The sequence below is a fragment of the Caretta caretta genome, chromosome 1, assembly GCF_965140235.1.
Source record: "Caretta caretta isolate rCarCar2 chromosome 1, rCarCar1.hap1, whole genome shotgun sequence".
NCBI lineage: Eukaryota > Metazoa > Chordata > Testudines > Cheloniidae > Caretta > Caretta caretta.
In genome coordinates this window covers 296692849-296709496 of record NC_134206.1, presented here as the reverse complement: position 1 = coordinate 296709496, position 16648 = coordinate 296692849, and the positions used below count along the sequence as shown (strand labels likewise).

General features: G+C 42.6%; 1 long non-coding RNA gene across 1 annotated transcript in view; it reads left to right on the top strand.

Moving 5' to 3' along the window:
- LOC142070608 (uncharacterized) overlaps positions 1 to 16648 on the top strand; it is a 35206-nt gene that overhangs the window by 5783 nt on the left and 12775 nt on the right. The window lies entirely within an intron of this gene.

Here is a 16648-nt window from a genome sequence, read left to right as displayed (position 1 = left end):
ATGCATAATATTTGAAAGGGGCCTCATTCTGGAGAACAAAAGTACAGAATGCAGTCTGGCTTTGACACTAATTAAAATACAAGGGAAATATTAGTTCTCACATGTAGTTTTTCAAAAAATTATGCGGCACACTGGTTGGAAAACACTGCCTTACATGACACCCTTTAGATACAGATTATTGCAACAGAGTGTTAGGTGTAGAGAGTATGTCAGGCCTGACAAGTTGTTGAAACAAAGTGCTGAACCACCAGTAGACCTCTTTATCACAACTACTCCCCTGGGTAATGTATGTAGCCCCATTGAAATCTCATGATGAGGGGCCAGGTTCCAAGTCATGGGCAGAACTCCTGACTCAGTCCTGTGCTAAAAGTACCAGACCATGGTCCCTGCCAAAAGCAGATAAGGAAATATTTTTAATTTATTCTTTTATTTAATTAGACTTTAATCCATGTTTCTTTTAAAACGTGAATTGAAAAGAACTTCAAGGAAGTAAGAAATCTACTCAACAGAAACACAGATTACACAGTGTGCATGATCAGATCCAACTGATATTGTGAAGAATAAGAATGCTTTACTTCATTTTTATAAATGAAAACTCAGACATATCAGGTTAGGTATCAGGTTACTGTTTTATATCATTGTGCTACCAAACGTGTAAGTTATGTGGAGAAGGCAATTATAATTTTTTAAAAATTGAGTCTAAAATTTTCAGAGCTATTCTTGGAACTCAAGGTGATTAATTTTTATAAAGTTTGGTAAAATTCTGTTAATCACATCTTAACGCAGCTGGGCAAAAATAATAATACGTTTTACCAATTAAGACATTTTTCATATGAATTTTTGGGATAAGGCTAACATGTTTTATCCTAGGAGAACAACTTCTTTATAAAACCTCACCTCAGCTTTGCCGCAGACTCAGTTCCTTTCATAAGGTCAAGAAAACTAGGTTATAAATGTCAGAATTCTTCCCATTAACCTTTAAACAACATAATCAGGTTTGGAGTTCCAGATACACATATCCACATGCAAGCCCAGATATACGTAGTATGCTTGTTTGAATGCCTGATCTCATATCATGCCATAAATAGGGCCTCAGGGTCACCAATCTATTCTTATTCTACTTAGGGTGGCCAGGTGCCCAGTTTTTGACTGGAAAGTCCCGTCAAAAAGGGGACCTGACAGAGCCCAGTCATATCTACTGACCGGACACCCAAAGTCTGGTTACGGTGGGTGAGGGAGGCAGGGAGGCACTGGGTCATGGTCCGCACCGGCCCCTACTCAGCTGGGGCTGCCTTCTACTTGAATCGAGTGGCTGCAGTTCCCAGCTCCCAGCCCTGGCTCCTGATCCAGGAGGGGGAGGGGAAAGGGGAGGAAAAAAGCAGTGAGCGACTGGGGGAGAGGGAAAGAGGAGTGGATGGGGCAGGGCCTTGGGAGTAGGGGTGGGACCTCGGGGGAAGAAGCATGATAGGGGCGAGGCCTCAGGGGAAGAGGTAGACCAGGGGAGGTTCCAGCACTCCTGTTGGAATGTCTGGTTTTTAAATATTACCAAGATGTCAACCCTAACCCTACTTGATCTCTCTCATGTTTTTGACATTGTTAATCATATTCTCCTTGATATTGTGTTAACCTTGTCTTTTGTGACCAAATCTTCTCCTGGTTTTCCTACCTTTTTCTCATTCCTTCAGCTTTTCTTTCAAAAAGTCTGCTTCTCTCCCACTCCCTCTTTGGCCCCACTCTTCTCTCTGTCTATATTCCTTTCCTGTATGATCTCATCCTCAAATGTGGCTTCATTATACTTATGATTCACAAATCTACCTCTCTACTCTAATCCTGTTTCCCTCCCTCCAATTTCATATCTAGGCCTGTCTCTCTCTGACACCTCTTCTTGAATTCCAACCATCCATCAGTTTAAACTTACCTAACTATAATTGCACTTCTCATCTTTCCTCTGAAACATTCCCTACTTGCTGTTCTTTGTCACTAATGACAACATTCCCATCTTTCCTGTTACTGAAGCCCATAATCTGAGGGTTATCTTTAGATCTGCCCTATTTATATTTTATAAATGTGAGAAACTTAGCATCCAAATTAATTTCAGAGTTACACCCTGAAATATAATTGTTTTCCTCACAGCTCCTAAAAATTTATTTTAAAACTGGCTTTCACATGTGTCTATCTTATCTATCTAAAACTATACATGCATAATAAAAACTATACTTTGAAAAATGAAAACATACTTTATAATTCTTTTGTTGGCTACGTTATCACAATACATTGCCCTATTATGTAAGACACTCTCATCTGGAAGATCAATTACATTATCAGAAAATCTACAATACTGACTCTTTAGTTTGAGGTATTGCTCTTTAATATGGAGTATTAAACTAAGGGCTGACAGAACTGCGCTTGCTACACTGATGTTAAAACACTGCTGTTACTAACAGCATTTTAACATGGGTTCCTTGACTTTTATATATAAGGGTTTTTGGTCTAACAGTGGAGTTATAAAAGCATGCTGAATGTGGTAGTCTACAGCATGATTTGGCTAGTATGGTTCTCTGAAAATATCTGCCCACATTCATCAGGGAACCCATGATCCCTGATAACATCAACTGATTAGGCAAGCATTGATGGATCCCCAGGGACGCTTCACCAGTATCAGTGTGGCAGGTTAGGGAAGGTATATGACACTCACATTTTTAAGAACACAGCACTCTTCAGAAAGCTTCAAGCAGGGACGTTCTTTTCTGACCAGCAGATTACCATTGGTGATGCTGATATGCCAATAGTGATTCCATAGGATCTAGCCTACTTCTGGCTCTCCTGGCTCATGAAACCGTACACTGGCCACCTTTCACAGTAGCAGCGTGTTAGTCTGTATCCGCAAAAAGAAAAGGAGTACTTGTTGCACTTTAGAGACTAACAAGTTTATTTGAGCATAAGCTTTTGTGAGCTACAGCTCACTTTGTCGGATGCATGCAGTGGAAAATACAGTGGGGAGACTTTATATACAAAGAGAACATGAAACAATGTGTGTTACCATACACATTGTAACAAGAGTGATCAGGTAAGGTGAGCTATTACCAGCAGGAGAGCTGGGGGGGGGGGAACCTTTTGTAGTGATAATCAAGGTGGGCCATTTTCAGCAGTTGACAAGAACATGTGAGGAACAGTAGTGGGAGGGCGGGGGAAATAAACATGGAGAAATAGTTTTACTTTGTGTAATGACACATCCACTCCCAGTCTTTATTCAAGCCTAAGTTAATTGTATCCAGTTTGCAAATTAATTCCAATTCAGCAGTCTCTCGTTGGAGTCTGTTTCTGAAGTTTTTTTATTGAAGAATTGCCACTTTTAGGTCTGTAATCGAGTGACCAAAGAGATTGAAGTGTTCTCCTACTGGTTTTTGAATGTTATAATTCTTGACGTCTGATTTGTGTCCATTCTTTTATGTAGAGACTGTCCAGTTTGGCCAATGTACATGGCAGAGGGGCATTGCAGGCACATGATGGCATATATCACAATGGTAGATGTGCAGATGAACGAGCCCCTGATGGTGTAGCTGATGTGGTTATGGTGTCCCTTGAATAGATATGTGGACAGAGTTGGGAATAGTCCACTTCCATCTTAATTGAATTGGCTCATTAGCACTGACCCCTCACTTAGTAAGGCAGCTCCCATCTTTTCATGTGCTGTGTATTTATACTTACCTACTGTATTTTCCACTCCATGCAACTACTGCTGTGGCTCTCACAGGTCACTTCATGAGAAACTGTAGTCTTCCATGGTGACCCATCGCAGGGAATGGTAGGGGTATTAGCCTACCATTAGGGATGTAGCCCTTGGTGCCACATAGAATATTGGGGGCTGCAGGGAGCTGCTACCATGGAGTTCTCTAAGGAGAATAGAGGGTGGGAAGTCTGGGATTTTTGGACCTGTAGGGCAGCCAGGGTCTGCAGCATTTGCGTTTGCTGCCTGAGAAGACCCACTGCATCATCTTGCATCTCCCTTACTTTTTCCTGGGCCTTTCTCCGGTCTGCTCTTTCCCTCTCCATGCTATCTTGTTGGCACTTCAGGCCGTATATTTGCAGTCTGATGCAGCACAGGCTTGTAAGATCTCAGTGAACATGTCCTCCCTACTCCTTTTCTTTCTCCTCCTCAGCAGAGTTAGACATTCAGCAGGCACGGAGGTGGACCCTTCAAGGCTGTAACAGCAGCAGCTGCTGGAAAAAAAACAGACAGATGTGTCATTGGATTTACAGTCACAACAGAAAGATGCACAACACAAGGTGACTCTCTCCTCCCCTGCCTCGCTGTTCACAGTAAGGGTCTTTGTCTTAGGCTCTTCCAAGGTATCCCTGGGTGGTTTGCAGGATGCTGGTTGTGTGCAGCTTGTTGTAAAAGTGGCAGTTTCCTGGCTCAGTTTCTTCACTTTCCCGTAGCACTATTGCTGATTCCTGTTTTATGCCTTTGCTTGAATCCCCATGCAATCTTTTCGCAGATGTCCATGTTTCTATGACTGGTCTGTAGTTGTGCTTGCACAGCCACTTCTCCTCACAGGCCCAGGAGATCCAGTACCTCCCACTTATTCCACGTAGGAGCATGTTTAATTCGTGGAGCACAGCTGCCAACTTTCACACGGTAAATATGCACCCTGACTTTGACCAGAAGCCAAAAATCAAACTAATCCCATTTCCAAACAAGGCCAAAACAAGCCAATCCCTAAGAACCCCAACATTCTATGTGAGTAGATCCCCCTGGCGTGCAGGCTGGGACTGTGGTGGGCTGTGCTGCTGTGCACCCCTGACTCTCTCCCACCCTTGCCCCTGCTTGCCCCGCCCTTGCCGGGAGCCGATCAAAAAAAAGAAGCAGCAAGCTACAAGCAAAAAACTAGCCAACAAGCAACTCACAAGCCAATTAAACCAAAAACAAGCCAAATTTCTGCATTTTTTTCCGCAGGTTTGGCATGTCTGGTGTGGAGCTGGCATGGTCAGTTGAGTAGCTGCACACAAGAAGGGAGAGTTGCTAGGTGTGCTTGCCAAGGCGGGCAATCAGAAAAATGCATTTAAAAAATGGGGATGGGGTGGAGTTCAAAGGAGGGAAGTTTTCTGGTCTCCATGACTTCTGAGCAGAGGAGTTTATAAATGTGACCAGAACAGTCACTGTTGCAAGGAATAGGGCATTATAGGACAGCGGCTAGATGACTATTAGGGTCAACACAAGTTACACTGTGTCTACACTTTCAGTGTGTTGACGTGAGTGTCCACGCTGTTCGGGGAGGTGGTTTTACAGCATCACTGTGACAGGGTGCTTACATCAGCGGGAGACAAATTTTAGCATAGACACATGCACGAATAGGTCGACGCAAGGCGAATTACATCTACCTAACTTTGTTGGATTCCTCTGAATTTTGGTATACCTCAGGCAGGTGTGGAGTAGGATTAGTGACCCAAATGTAGCCTCATTTGAGTTAGGGGTTGTGGAGATATATGTCCTCTAGCCCAAAATAGCCATTTTTCAAAAAAGTTTCTAGGGTTGTTGTTATAGTTGTCGGTTGTTATTTAAGCAGAGCTAGACATCAAATTATTGATCTGATATGAGTCAAAATAGTCTCATTCTGTCAAGTTTTACCCACTAAATCTTTGGGAGATCCAAATGAGAATAGTATTTAAAAACATGCTCACTTCTTTGCTTGTGTAGATGTACCATCTGGAAGGATTACAGTGCACATGCACCAGTAAAGTAAAAAAATGAGAGGGTTTCTATGCAGCCACTTTATGATTGCCTGGGTAGTCCAAGAGTATATACCAACACCATTACTCCTGGTGAACACCTTGCCACTGATGTTTCTAGTCTGAACCTTTGTTTACCTATGCAATAAAGATTTAATAGCTCATGTTGCTTACAGAAAGTTGTCTCTGTTATAATATAACATGTTTTATTTTGTGGGTAGGTTTACTGTGAACACAGCAGATTAGTCAGCAGGTGGTCTAGCCAACAATTTTGTTATTTTGGGTGCAGAGGAATCAGAGAACAGGACTTTGTGTGTGTTGGAGGAACAGGGACTTGAAGAAGGGTTACAGCTGTGGAGGGTACAGGAAATGAGAACAGGTGGTAGGCAAGCCTTGCATTTGTTGTTTGAGAAAAATGCATTTTACTAGCCTCTGCAGAAATGGGATGGGCAGGAGAGGAGGGAATAGAGTGGCTACTTTGTGATTTTGGGGCAGGTGAATGTGATGTTTCCAAAGGTGCCTTGGATGGAGGTTTGGAACTGACAGTGCAGGTACCTTGACCATTGATGGAAAAGGAATATGTGTGCCCTGTCTTGCCACTGTGTGGATTTTGAGCGATTCCTGGATCAGGGGTCAGAGGATCTTTCTCTCAAAAGTAAAACTAAGTATTTTGAAACAGAAGTCCATCCTTGCCACAAACTTCACCATCCAACCATTATGAAACATGAGCAGGAACACCAATCCACTGTAAGATAATCATCCTTTGCTACAGGCACTGCATGTGAGTCCAGTTATAGGAGGGAGAGAAGTAAGACCAGTAGAAATGTTTGTATACCAGAGAGCAAAGACTTCAGAGGGATGCATTTCCTGCTTGCAGGGAGTGTGTGGGGGTGTGTGTGTTAATTTGCATGGGCAACCTTAACTGTGCATTTCCTGGTTTTAAAGACGATTGAGTTTTGCTCAACTCAATGTTCTGCAAACATACCACCAAGCAACCTTGACTCTGCACTAACATAGGTTTTTGACACTGACTATGATTAAAAAAAATCAAGAAAACTGGTTCTGCCCCTGTAAGCTGATAACTAAGCAATAGATCACTTGGTGGGGGACTTTGATCACCTGATGAAGCTGGTCAGGGGTCACCTGACAAAGAGGACGGTGAAGGTTATAAAAGAAAGGACTCTCACTGGCTATTCTGTGGAAAGAGCAGAAAGAGAAGCTGGCTGCAGAACAGAAAGAAACATTGTATGATTTGGAGGAGAATTTTCACAGAAACAGCAAAAGACACATCTCTGACACCAGGGCTACTCCCCTGCCAAATTTTAAAACCCTGTTCCAATGCATGGAGGTGCTACAGTTTCTCAATGAAACAGGTGTAAGAAGTTTTTTAGTTTAGGCAAACAAAGTATTTTTTCCCTAACTTTGTGTTTGAAAATGGCTGAACTATTTTAGCTGAAATTTTAGGGAAAAAAATCAGCTTGAGGCAGAAACCTCCATGGAAAATTTCATCCTGAACAGTAAAAGTTCTATGCCATTTTAAGGAACTGAAAATAGAGCAATCAAATGGAAACCATGGACAACTTTAACTATACGTATGTCACCTATAATAATGAGAAAAGCATCAAGCATGTAACAGCAACAACAAAATAAGAAAATAAAAACTGGTTTAATCTTTCTAATAGCTGCAAATCTTAAACCCAAACACACAAGTAGTACACATGGATGGATCGTACACCTTTCACTCTAGAAAATTTTATGAAAAATGTACATATATTTAACCAGTATCACCAGAGGTGATAATAAAAACAAACAAACAAACAAACAAACAAAAACCCTGACCCTACTCTTACTAAACCTTCTACAGGGAAGATGTAATTGCCATAAATAATTTAAAAGTCCTGGAAGCCAGATATTTCCAACATTATATAATTATTACAATCCAAGTAATTTTTTTTATTCTGAGTATATAGTTGCTCTCAGTTGTATAGCTGATTGTTTTGCCTACATGTGCGTATGTAGCTTGTATAGACATAAGAGTTCCACCCTACTTGTTTGCTTTTCATTTTTACTGGAAGCAGGAATACGTGTTGCCAAAGTTTAATACAGTATTTCTATATCTGTTTACTTTTCTCCTTGATATACAGCTGTTGTTAAACAGGAACTAATGCTTGTCAGTAATTGGTTAGCTTGTTACAAATACATTAATCAATTGTTACTACTTCCTCTAACAAATTCATGTGATTCACTGTGTCATATTTCAGAATTAGGTAATTAGTTATCTGGAAAAGCAGCAACAAACTCATCTTACACACAGCTCACGAAAGCTCATGCTCAAATAAATTGGTTAGTCTCTAAGGTGCCACAAGTACTCCTTTTCTTGAAGAGAACCCTGCTAACGATCTGGTTTTACAGTCCTTTCACAAGCAAAAATGCCTGTTATCAGGACTTTCAAGACTGGCCCTAAACAGAGAGTTTCTTCACATCTCTCCATCCTCCTGTAATTACCCCTTGGAACTTCCTTGATTTTTCTTAACCCAGTGTTCTTTTCTTTGCTAAGGGCTAGATTGTACCTTTAGGCATAATCCTTAGCAAGGGCGAAGCATAAACTGCACCACCACAAAAGCAGGCATAATTTCCTCCTTGTTTTCTCTTGCTTCGGGCACCTCATACAATATATGAGAGCAGATCTGGACCACATCAGAGATTTGTGTCCAAGAGTTGCAATAATTTCTCTGATTTGTCTGCATGTGTGAATAATTGTGCTGTCCAGTGTATTAGGCAGGCAGAGGCAAGGTTCCACCCACAACATCTCATCTACCTGCTTGGGAGGTGGGAGTGGAATTTGTGCAGCACCCACTTCGCCCTGTGGGCCCAGACCCAAGATTTGGTGAGCTCACACAGGGTTGTAAGTGAGGGCTCTTACTCTCTCTTACACTTCTTTGCAAATGTGAAGTCCAAGTTACAGTCTATCCTAAATGTTGTCTTTGGGAGAGTAAATTCAAATATATATATAGATTTGTCTGTGTGTGTGTGAGAGTTAGAGGGAGTAGTAACAATTAATTAATATATTTGTAACAAGCTAACCAAATGTATATATTTGCATTGACTGAGCTATATAATCAATAGATCTAGATAATACTTAGTCCTGCCTTGAGTTTAGGGGACTGGACTAGAAGACCTCTTGAGGTCCCTTCCAGTCCTACACTTCCATGATTCTATGGTCTATATATGCATTGATTTATATATAGAGAGAAATCAATGCATCCTGAATATTTGTTACTTAATTTGAATATGCTGTTTATGATGTTTAACACTTTCACTAACTTTGTCTCTTATAGCACTATCCTAACTTTGGCATTCCTAATCTCAAAGTTATTATGTTACTAACAAAACTGGTTCCAGAACACTGAATTTACTGGGCAATGGAAGATTTCAATAATATGCATTTTGCAGGTACACTGTTTTGCATCATAATACTTCAGTTATAAAGAAATTAATTCTTGGGATTAAACTATTATTTATTTTCTCTTATACCAGGGACACGGAGTGGATTTAATAACTCACATCAGCACAAAGTTAATTATATTTATACTTGAGCATCAATACTTTTTGTCACTTAGGAACAGAAAATCTTGCCCTCTGGCTTCCATCCATTGGGATGATTTGAGTCCATATGTTACACAGAATGCTAATTAATACTGTGCAACACAATTCATGCTGGTAAAATGGATTTAGGAGATGTCAACAGACTTTAAGTACATACTGAATATGACATATTTTTGATGGCACATTCCAGTCTTTCATCCTATATGATTTAAAAACAAATGGTGTGAGAAAAAAATATCCTTGTTCTGAAGTTCACCAAGGCAAGTTGTTAAATAAAACCATTGTTTCCCAAAAGGACCCTGCAGACTTCAGAATGGCCTTTTCTGCAAGTATGGGACCCTATACTATACTGCAATTCTGAAACAGTCCTGTTCAGAAGTTGCAGAAAGGTGGCAATTTTGGGGGGCTTTTTTCCCTTCAAAATGAACATTCTGTTAGTATACAAGGGAATTTTCCGTATCAGTTTTGGTGTACATTCAATGTAACATGCATTGAGTTTTCCTTTTTTCCAGGAGATAATTATATACTTTTCAGGAAAACAGAAATGCTTTCATTTTTAATAGTGATGTGTTATTTCAATAATACTTCTGTGATACAGAATTATAATAGCTATCAAATATGTATTGCTTCCAGATCTTTCTTCAAAGCCCAGAGTTAAGGAGACTAGCAACCAAAGTCCTGATGATCCCAATCTAGCCCCAGTTCCACCCACTAATCCTAGTCATAAATCTAAATCTGATTACTGCATGTGTAGAGAGTTTGCATATGTCAAATTCATCTGAGAATCAAGTTCCGACAGGAAATGAAAAACAAGAAAATAACCCTGAAGTGGACTCTAATAAGACTAACATTTGAATTTTTGATCTTTTTTCGTTTGATCCTCTTTAATGCTTAATACTGCATATCAAGACAGTGTCTCCTATGTAGAAGAGAAAGTTAGCTGACAGAAAATTTTGTGATTATTTTTTCATATTCATTCTACTTAATATGATTATACAGGAATTATTAAAATCTGTTCTGAGGTATGAATAGAAATATCTTAGTTGGCCACTGACTGTGAAGCCAAGCAGTAAGTAAGCACTGCAAGAGGCACTGTGGACATTATTACATCATATGATTCCATCTCACACATCCGATCAAGTGAGCTGTAGCTCACGAAAGCTCATGCTCAAATAAATTGGTTCGTCTCTAAGGTGCCACAAGTACTCCTTCTCTTTTTGCGAATACAGACTAACACGGCGGCCACTCTGAAACATAGCACATGTTGTTATTCTTTATCAAATTATCCAGCTCCCCAGATCACTGTTGTCTGCAATCATGAAGGATATGGATTGTTAGTCCTGGAGACTGAGGTTCAGATAGATTGTAAACTCTTTGGGCAGGGACTCTCTGTGTTCTGTATTTGTACAGCACCTAGCATAATGGTATCCTCATCCATATTTTGGGCTCCTAGGCACTATGATAATACAAATAAATCATAATAATCATAGTCTTAGTCTTCCTGACACTATCCTGCCATTAAGGCTCAACCTCTAAGAGTGAGAAGATGTTTCTATAAATATATTCATTTTGGCAATCTCAGAAGCAAATGTTCACAGTTAAAGACCATCTTGTGAGGAATTCTTTTACTGGCACAGCTGGCGTAATGTCTGGTAATATTTATAAGAGTCATTAAAAACTGAAAACGCAGCTTGTTCTGAGAGGTTAGGTCACCCAGTCCCTGTTAAATGCATTCTCGTGATTTAACATGGTTTTCCATGGTTGGTCTGATTTGGCCGGTTGGAAGTTAGGTATCCTGCATGGATTAGCAGTTCTTTTAACCATGTTGTGATACAACACACAGACAGACAGACAGGCACCACACACACACAGATCTTTTGGTAATCATCCAGACATAATTCTGTAATAGTGCTAGGCAAGAGTAGTGGCCATGGAGTAGTGACCCACTACATTCTTTGAGGAAGGGTTCTCCCCAACTCTCGCTTTGCCCTGTGGAGTTCTGCAGCAGCTGGCTGGGTTACTTGCTAGGCACTGGAGGAAGCACTTGGACCCTTGTTTTATAAAACTTTAACATACATTCCTTACATATGTGTGTGTAAGATGACTTGCATAGAAGGTGATCCCTAATTTAGGCCCCAGTCCAGGAAACACTTAAACACACGCATTGAAGTCAAAGGACTGCTTACCTGCTTAAAGTTAAGCATGTGCTTACATGCTTTGCTAGTTTGGGGCCTTAGAGTCCAAACCTGAGGCAGTTGAAGTTGATGGGAATTTTGCCATTAACTTCAAAGGGAGCAGGTTCAAGCACTGGTGACATATAAACTGAACTCCCCAAAACTTACTATGACTTACTAGGTCAGGTTAAGTTACTGTCTCTCATTGGGGCCCCTCTATAGTGGTTCCCTCCCCAACTGTTACTTCTCCCCCAAAAGTCCCACACAAACCTGCACACAGCTGTAATATCTGTCAGCCACCTGCTGTTTCATACATGGCTCTGCATATCGTTCGTGGAGAATCTTTGCTGCCTCCAGATTCCTTGGAGCTCCTGGCTAGGCATGCGGCCCCTGCATCCAGCTTCCCTGCTGCTCCTAGCTAGCTATGCACTTGCTGCATCCCAGAGCATGGCAACTTGCTGGTTCAGGATCTTTCCCATCTCATTACCTGCCCAGGAGAAGGGGAAGTACATTGAAGAGACTGATTGGAGTTATAATCCCCAACTTAGCAGATCCATCACCAGGGCATTTGAAAGTCAATTCCTTTGGTCTTGTGATATCTACAACTAAGTGAGCTCACTCTCAAGCAATGTCTTCACTGCAGAGACCTCACTGGGCTCTTACTTGGGTGTTGCCCCTAACTCCTCTCCTGTCCACACACAAAAAACGCTCAAAGTGGAGCTTTGAACCACAGTTGCCAATTTTCACACGGTAAATAAGCACCCCCGACTTTCACAATAAGCCAAAAATCAAGCTAATCCCATTTCAAAACAAGGCCAAAACAAGCCAATCCCTAAGAACCCCAACACTCTATATGACTAGATCCCCCGGCGTGCAATCTGGGACTGTCGTGGGTCTGCTGTGCATCCATGACTCTCTCCCCACCTTGCTCCTTCTTGCCCCCCCTTGCCGGGAGCTGATCAAAAAAAGAAACAACAGGCTACAACAAGCTACAAGCCAAACAAGCAACAAGCTACAAGCCAAAAACTAGCCAACAAGCAACTCACAAGCCAATTAAGCCAAAAATAAGCCCAATTTCTGCATTTTTTTTTTTGCAGGTTTGGCATGTCTGCTTTGAACCTGGGCTAGCTGGCATAGCTGGGGGCGTGGGTTAGGGTTAGAGCCTGGGTTCTGCTTTCATTCGAGCTAATATCCTGCCCACTTTGTAGTGAGGATGCAGGCTGAATCATTTGAGTGCTGATAGTCTCCAGTGCCTTCCCACAGTCCCCCGCGTGTACCCAGAAAGATGGACAAATTCTTCCCCAATTCACTGGGAAAGAATCATAGAGCAGTTCAGCTATCTGCAGCACAAAGAACCAGGGGATATGCCCCCAGAAATCCTAGTGACACCCTTGAGTGAGCACCAGTGAAGAGACAGTAACTCAAGTACTGCTTTGCATTGTGACTGCTCACACCTGGGATAGGCTAATCCTGGTGCTCAGACCTGTGTGCAGATCACCCAAGTTACCTCTGCTGTGAAGGCTTACCCTGACAATGAGGTTTATATTTCCTTTTGTTTGCTGTGGAGAAGCCTCCAGTGGTTTGTAGTAGGAGCTGGGAGCTGGGTCTGCCCACATTTGCTTAGATTTTTTCATCACAATCAACTGTACCATTGAGAACAAATATTTACATTGCAATAAAACAAGCTCAGACTGTAATAATGAAACTTACAATAATGGTGTCTGACTTTTAGACCTTTTTAATAATCTGTGGCCATTACTTCTTCTCTGTGGAAAGTTTAATCAGAGTAGAATCAGTGTTTTATGGGTTTTTTATTGTCACTTCAGGTAGTACTGTAAAATATATGTTATTTTTATAAAAATGATTGGAAGTGAAATATGTGTGGTCCAGCTAATGCAAAGATTAGACCATATAGCTACACTTTAGACTAAAAATGCCTCAGAGCGTAGTCCATCTCCACTTTTGTGTCTTGTAAAGTAATGAGCATGCTGCCAACAACGATAGTAATCAATTTCTAAGATGACACCAATTAATGATTGGAACATAAGAACTGTCGTACTGGGTCAGACCAATGGTCTGTCTATCCCAGTCTCCTGTCTCCGACAGTGGCCAGTACCAGAGGTTCAAGGAGAGTCTACAAAACAGTAAAATTTTGGAGTGCTCCACTCCTGTCTTCTGTGGCACTCTGTACCTCAGAGCAGCACCCTGTAACCCCTATATTCATCATTCATATATAATTATGATATATTTCATACAAAGCATGTCATGAAGGATATCATGTGAAAGGTCATGATCTGCCGAAACACATTGTTCTGTCAAAATATGTATTTCATTAGTGTATATTGTTAGGGGGCTTATTCCTTCACCCACTTACTTCCCTGGTCCTTCTCGCATGAACAGAGAGCAACAATACCCGAAGTCCAAAGGTGCAAACAATTCGATGTTTATTGGGGTGAACTTCCAGCAAGCATGATTCCAGTTTCCTTCCTTAGTGTCCTCCTTCCCAGCTCTGACACCACAGAGCCTTACACCTGTGTCCCTGTTCCCATTCCTGCCCTTAGCCAAACATGATTCCAATTTCCCTAGCCCCATTCCCTGTTCCCATTTCCCCTTTTAGCAAAAAATGATTGCAATTTCCTTACCCCCATTCCCTGTTCCCATCTCCCACACCCACTCCCACTCCCCCCCCACACCCACTCACTTCCTCATTGACTACAGATTGTATAGTAAAACTTGAGTTCTGCTTAGCTATACCTTAACCAATCATTTTCCTGAAATTTAACTAACGAATCCTAACATATTGTAACATGATTATGTACCCAATTATATCCCACCACCTTAATTAGTTTACACCCAGCAAAATTAATTATACAGCAGACAGGAACAATCACAGAACCAGACAGAGATTATACAGACAAACAATAGCAAAGTGGGAACTATAATGACAAAACAATACAGAAGTGAGGATTTCACATCCCAGCTATTGATAAGTGAGTTCTTGCCAGACAGGATGCTATCAAACTAAGTTTTCTTTTACATTTTCTAGGCACTTCCCTTTCTCTGGAGGTGATAGGCATACAATAGCACCTTATTTCAATGTGACTAGTTTGGAATGTGAGGATGTGACTGTTCACTTCCTAGCTTATGGCTGCCTCTGTTGCTTAGCCAAAGGCCTTAGCCTAAGAACAGGGCCTAAGGGTATGTCTACACTACGGAATAAGGTCGAATTTATAGAAGTCGGTTTTTTAGAAATCGGTTTTATATATTCGAGTGTGTGTGTCCCCACAGAAAATGCTCTAAGTGCATTAAGTGCATTAACTCGGCGGAGCGTTTCCACAGTACCGAGGCTAGAGTCGACTTCCGGAGCATTGCACTGTGGATAGCTATCCCACAGTTCCCGCAGTCTCCGCTGCCCATTGGAATTCTGGGTTGAGATCCCAATGCCTGATGGGGCTAAAACATTGTCGCGGGTGGTTCTGGGTACATATCGTCAGGCCCCCGTTCCCTCCCTCCCTCCGTGAAAGCAAGGGCAGACAATCGTTTCGCGCCTTTTTTCCTGAGTTACCTGTGCAGACGCCATACCACGGCAAGCATGGAGCCCGCTCAGGTAACCGTCACCCTATGTCTCCTGGGTGCTGGCAGATGCGGTACGGCTTTGCTGCACAGTAGCAGCAACCCATTGCCTTCTGGCAGCAGACGGTGCAATACGACTGGTAGTCGTCCTCGTCGTGTCCGAGGTGCTCCTGGCCACGTCGGCTGGGAGCGCCTGGGCAGACATGGGCGCAGGGACTAAATTTGGAGTGACTTGACCAGGTCATTCTCTTTAGTCCTGCAGTCAGTCCTATTGAACCGTCTTATGGTGAGCGGGCAGGCGATACGGACTGCTAGCAGTCGTACTGTACCATCTTCTGCCAGGCAGGCAAGAGATGAGGATTGCTAGCAGTCGTATTGTACCATCTTCTGCCAGGCAGGCAAGAGATGAAGATGGCTAGCAGTTGTACTGTACCATCTTCTGCCGAGCAGCCATGAGATGTGGATGGCATGCAGTCCTTCTGCACCATCTGCTGCCAGCCAAAGATGTAAAAGATAGATGGAGTGTCTCAGAACAAGAAATAGACCAGATTTGTTTTGTACTCATTTGCCTCCTCCCCTGTCTAGGGGACTCATTCCTCTAGATCACACTGCAGTCACTCACAGAGAAGGTGCAGCGAGGTAAATCTAGCCATGTATCAATCAGAGGCCAGGCTAACCTCCTTGTTCCAATAAGAACGATAACTTAGGTGCACCATTTCTTATTGGAACCCTCCGTGCAGTCCTGCCTGAAATACTCCTTGATGTACAGGCACCCCCTTTGTTGATTTTAGCTCCCTGAAGCCAACCCTGTAAGCCGTGTCGTCAGTTGCCCCTCCCTCCATCAGAGCAACGGCAGACAATCGTTCCGCGCCTTTTTTCTGTGTGGACGCCATACCAAGGCAAGCATGGAGGCCGCTCAGCTCGCTTGGGCAATTAGGAGCACATTAAACACCACACGCATTATCCAGCAGTATATGCAGCACCAGAACCTGGCAAAGCGATACCGGGCGAGGAGGCGACGTCAGCGCGGTCACGTGAGTGATCAGGACATGGACACAGATTTCTCTGAAAGCATGGGCCCTGCCAATGCATGCATCATGGTGCTAATGGGGCAGGTTCATGCTGTGGAACGCCGATTCTGGGCTCGGGAAACAAGCACAGACTGGTGGGACCGCATAGTGTTGCAGGTCTGGGACGATTCCCAGTGGCTGCGAAACTTTCGCATGCGTAAGGGCACTTTCATGGAACTTTGTGACTTGCTTTCCCCTGCCCTGAGGCGCATGAATACCAAGATGAGAGCAGCCCTCACAGTTGAGAAGCGAGTGGCGATAGCCCTGTGGAAGCTTGCAACGCCAGACAGCTACCGGTCAGTTGGGAATCAATTTGGAGTGGGCAAATCTACTGTGGGGGCTGCTGTGATGCAAGTAGCCCACGCAATCAAAGATCTGCTGATATCAAGGGTAGTGACCCTGGGAAATGTGCAGGTCATAGTGGATGGCTTTGCTGCAATGGGATTCCCTAACTGTGGTGGGGCCACAGACTGAACCCATATCCCTATCTTGGCA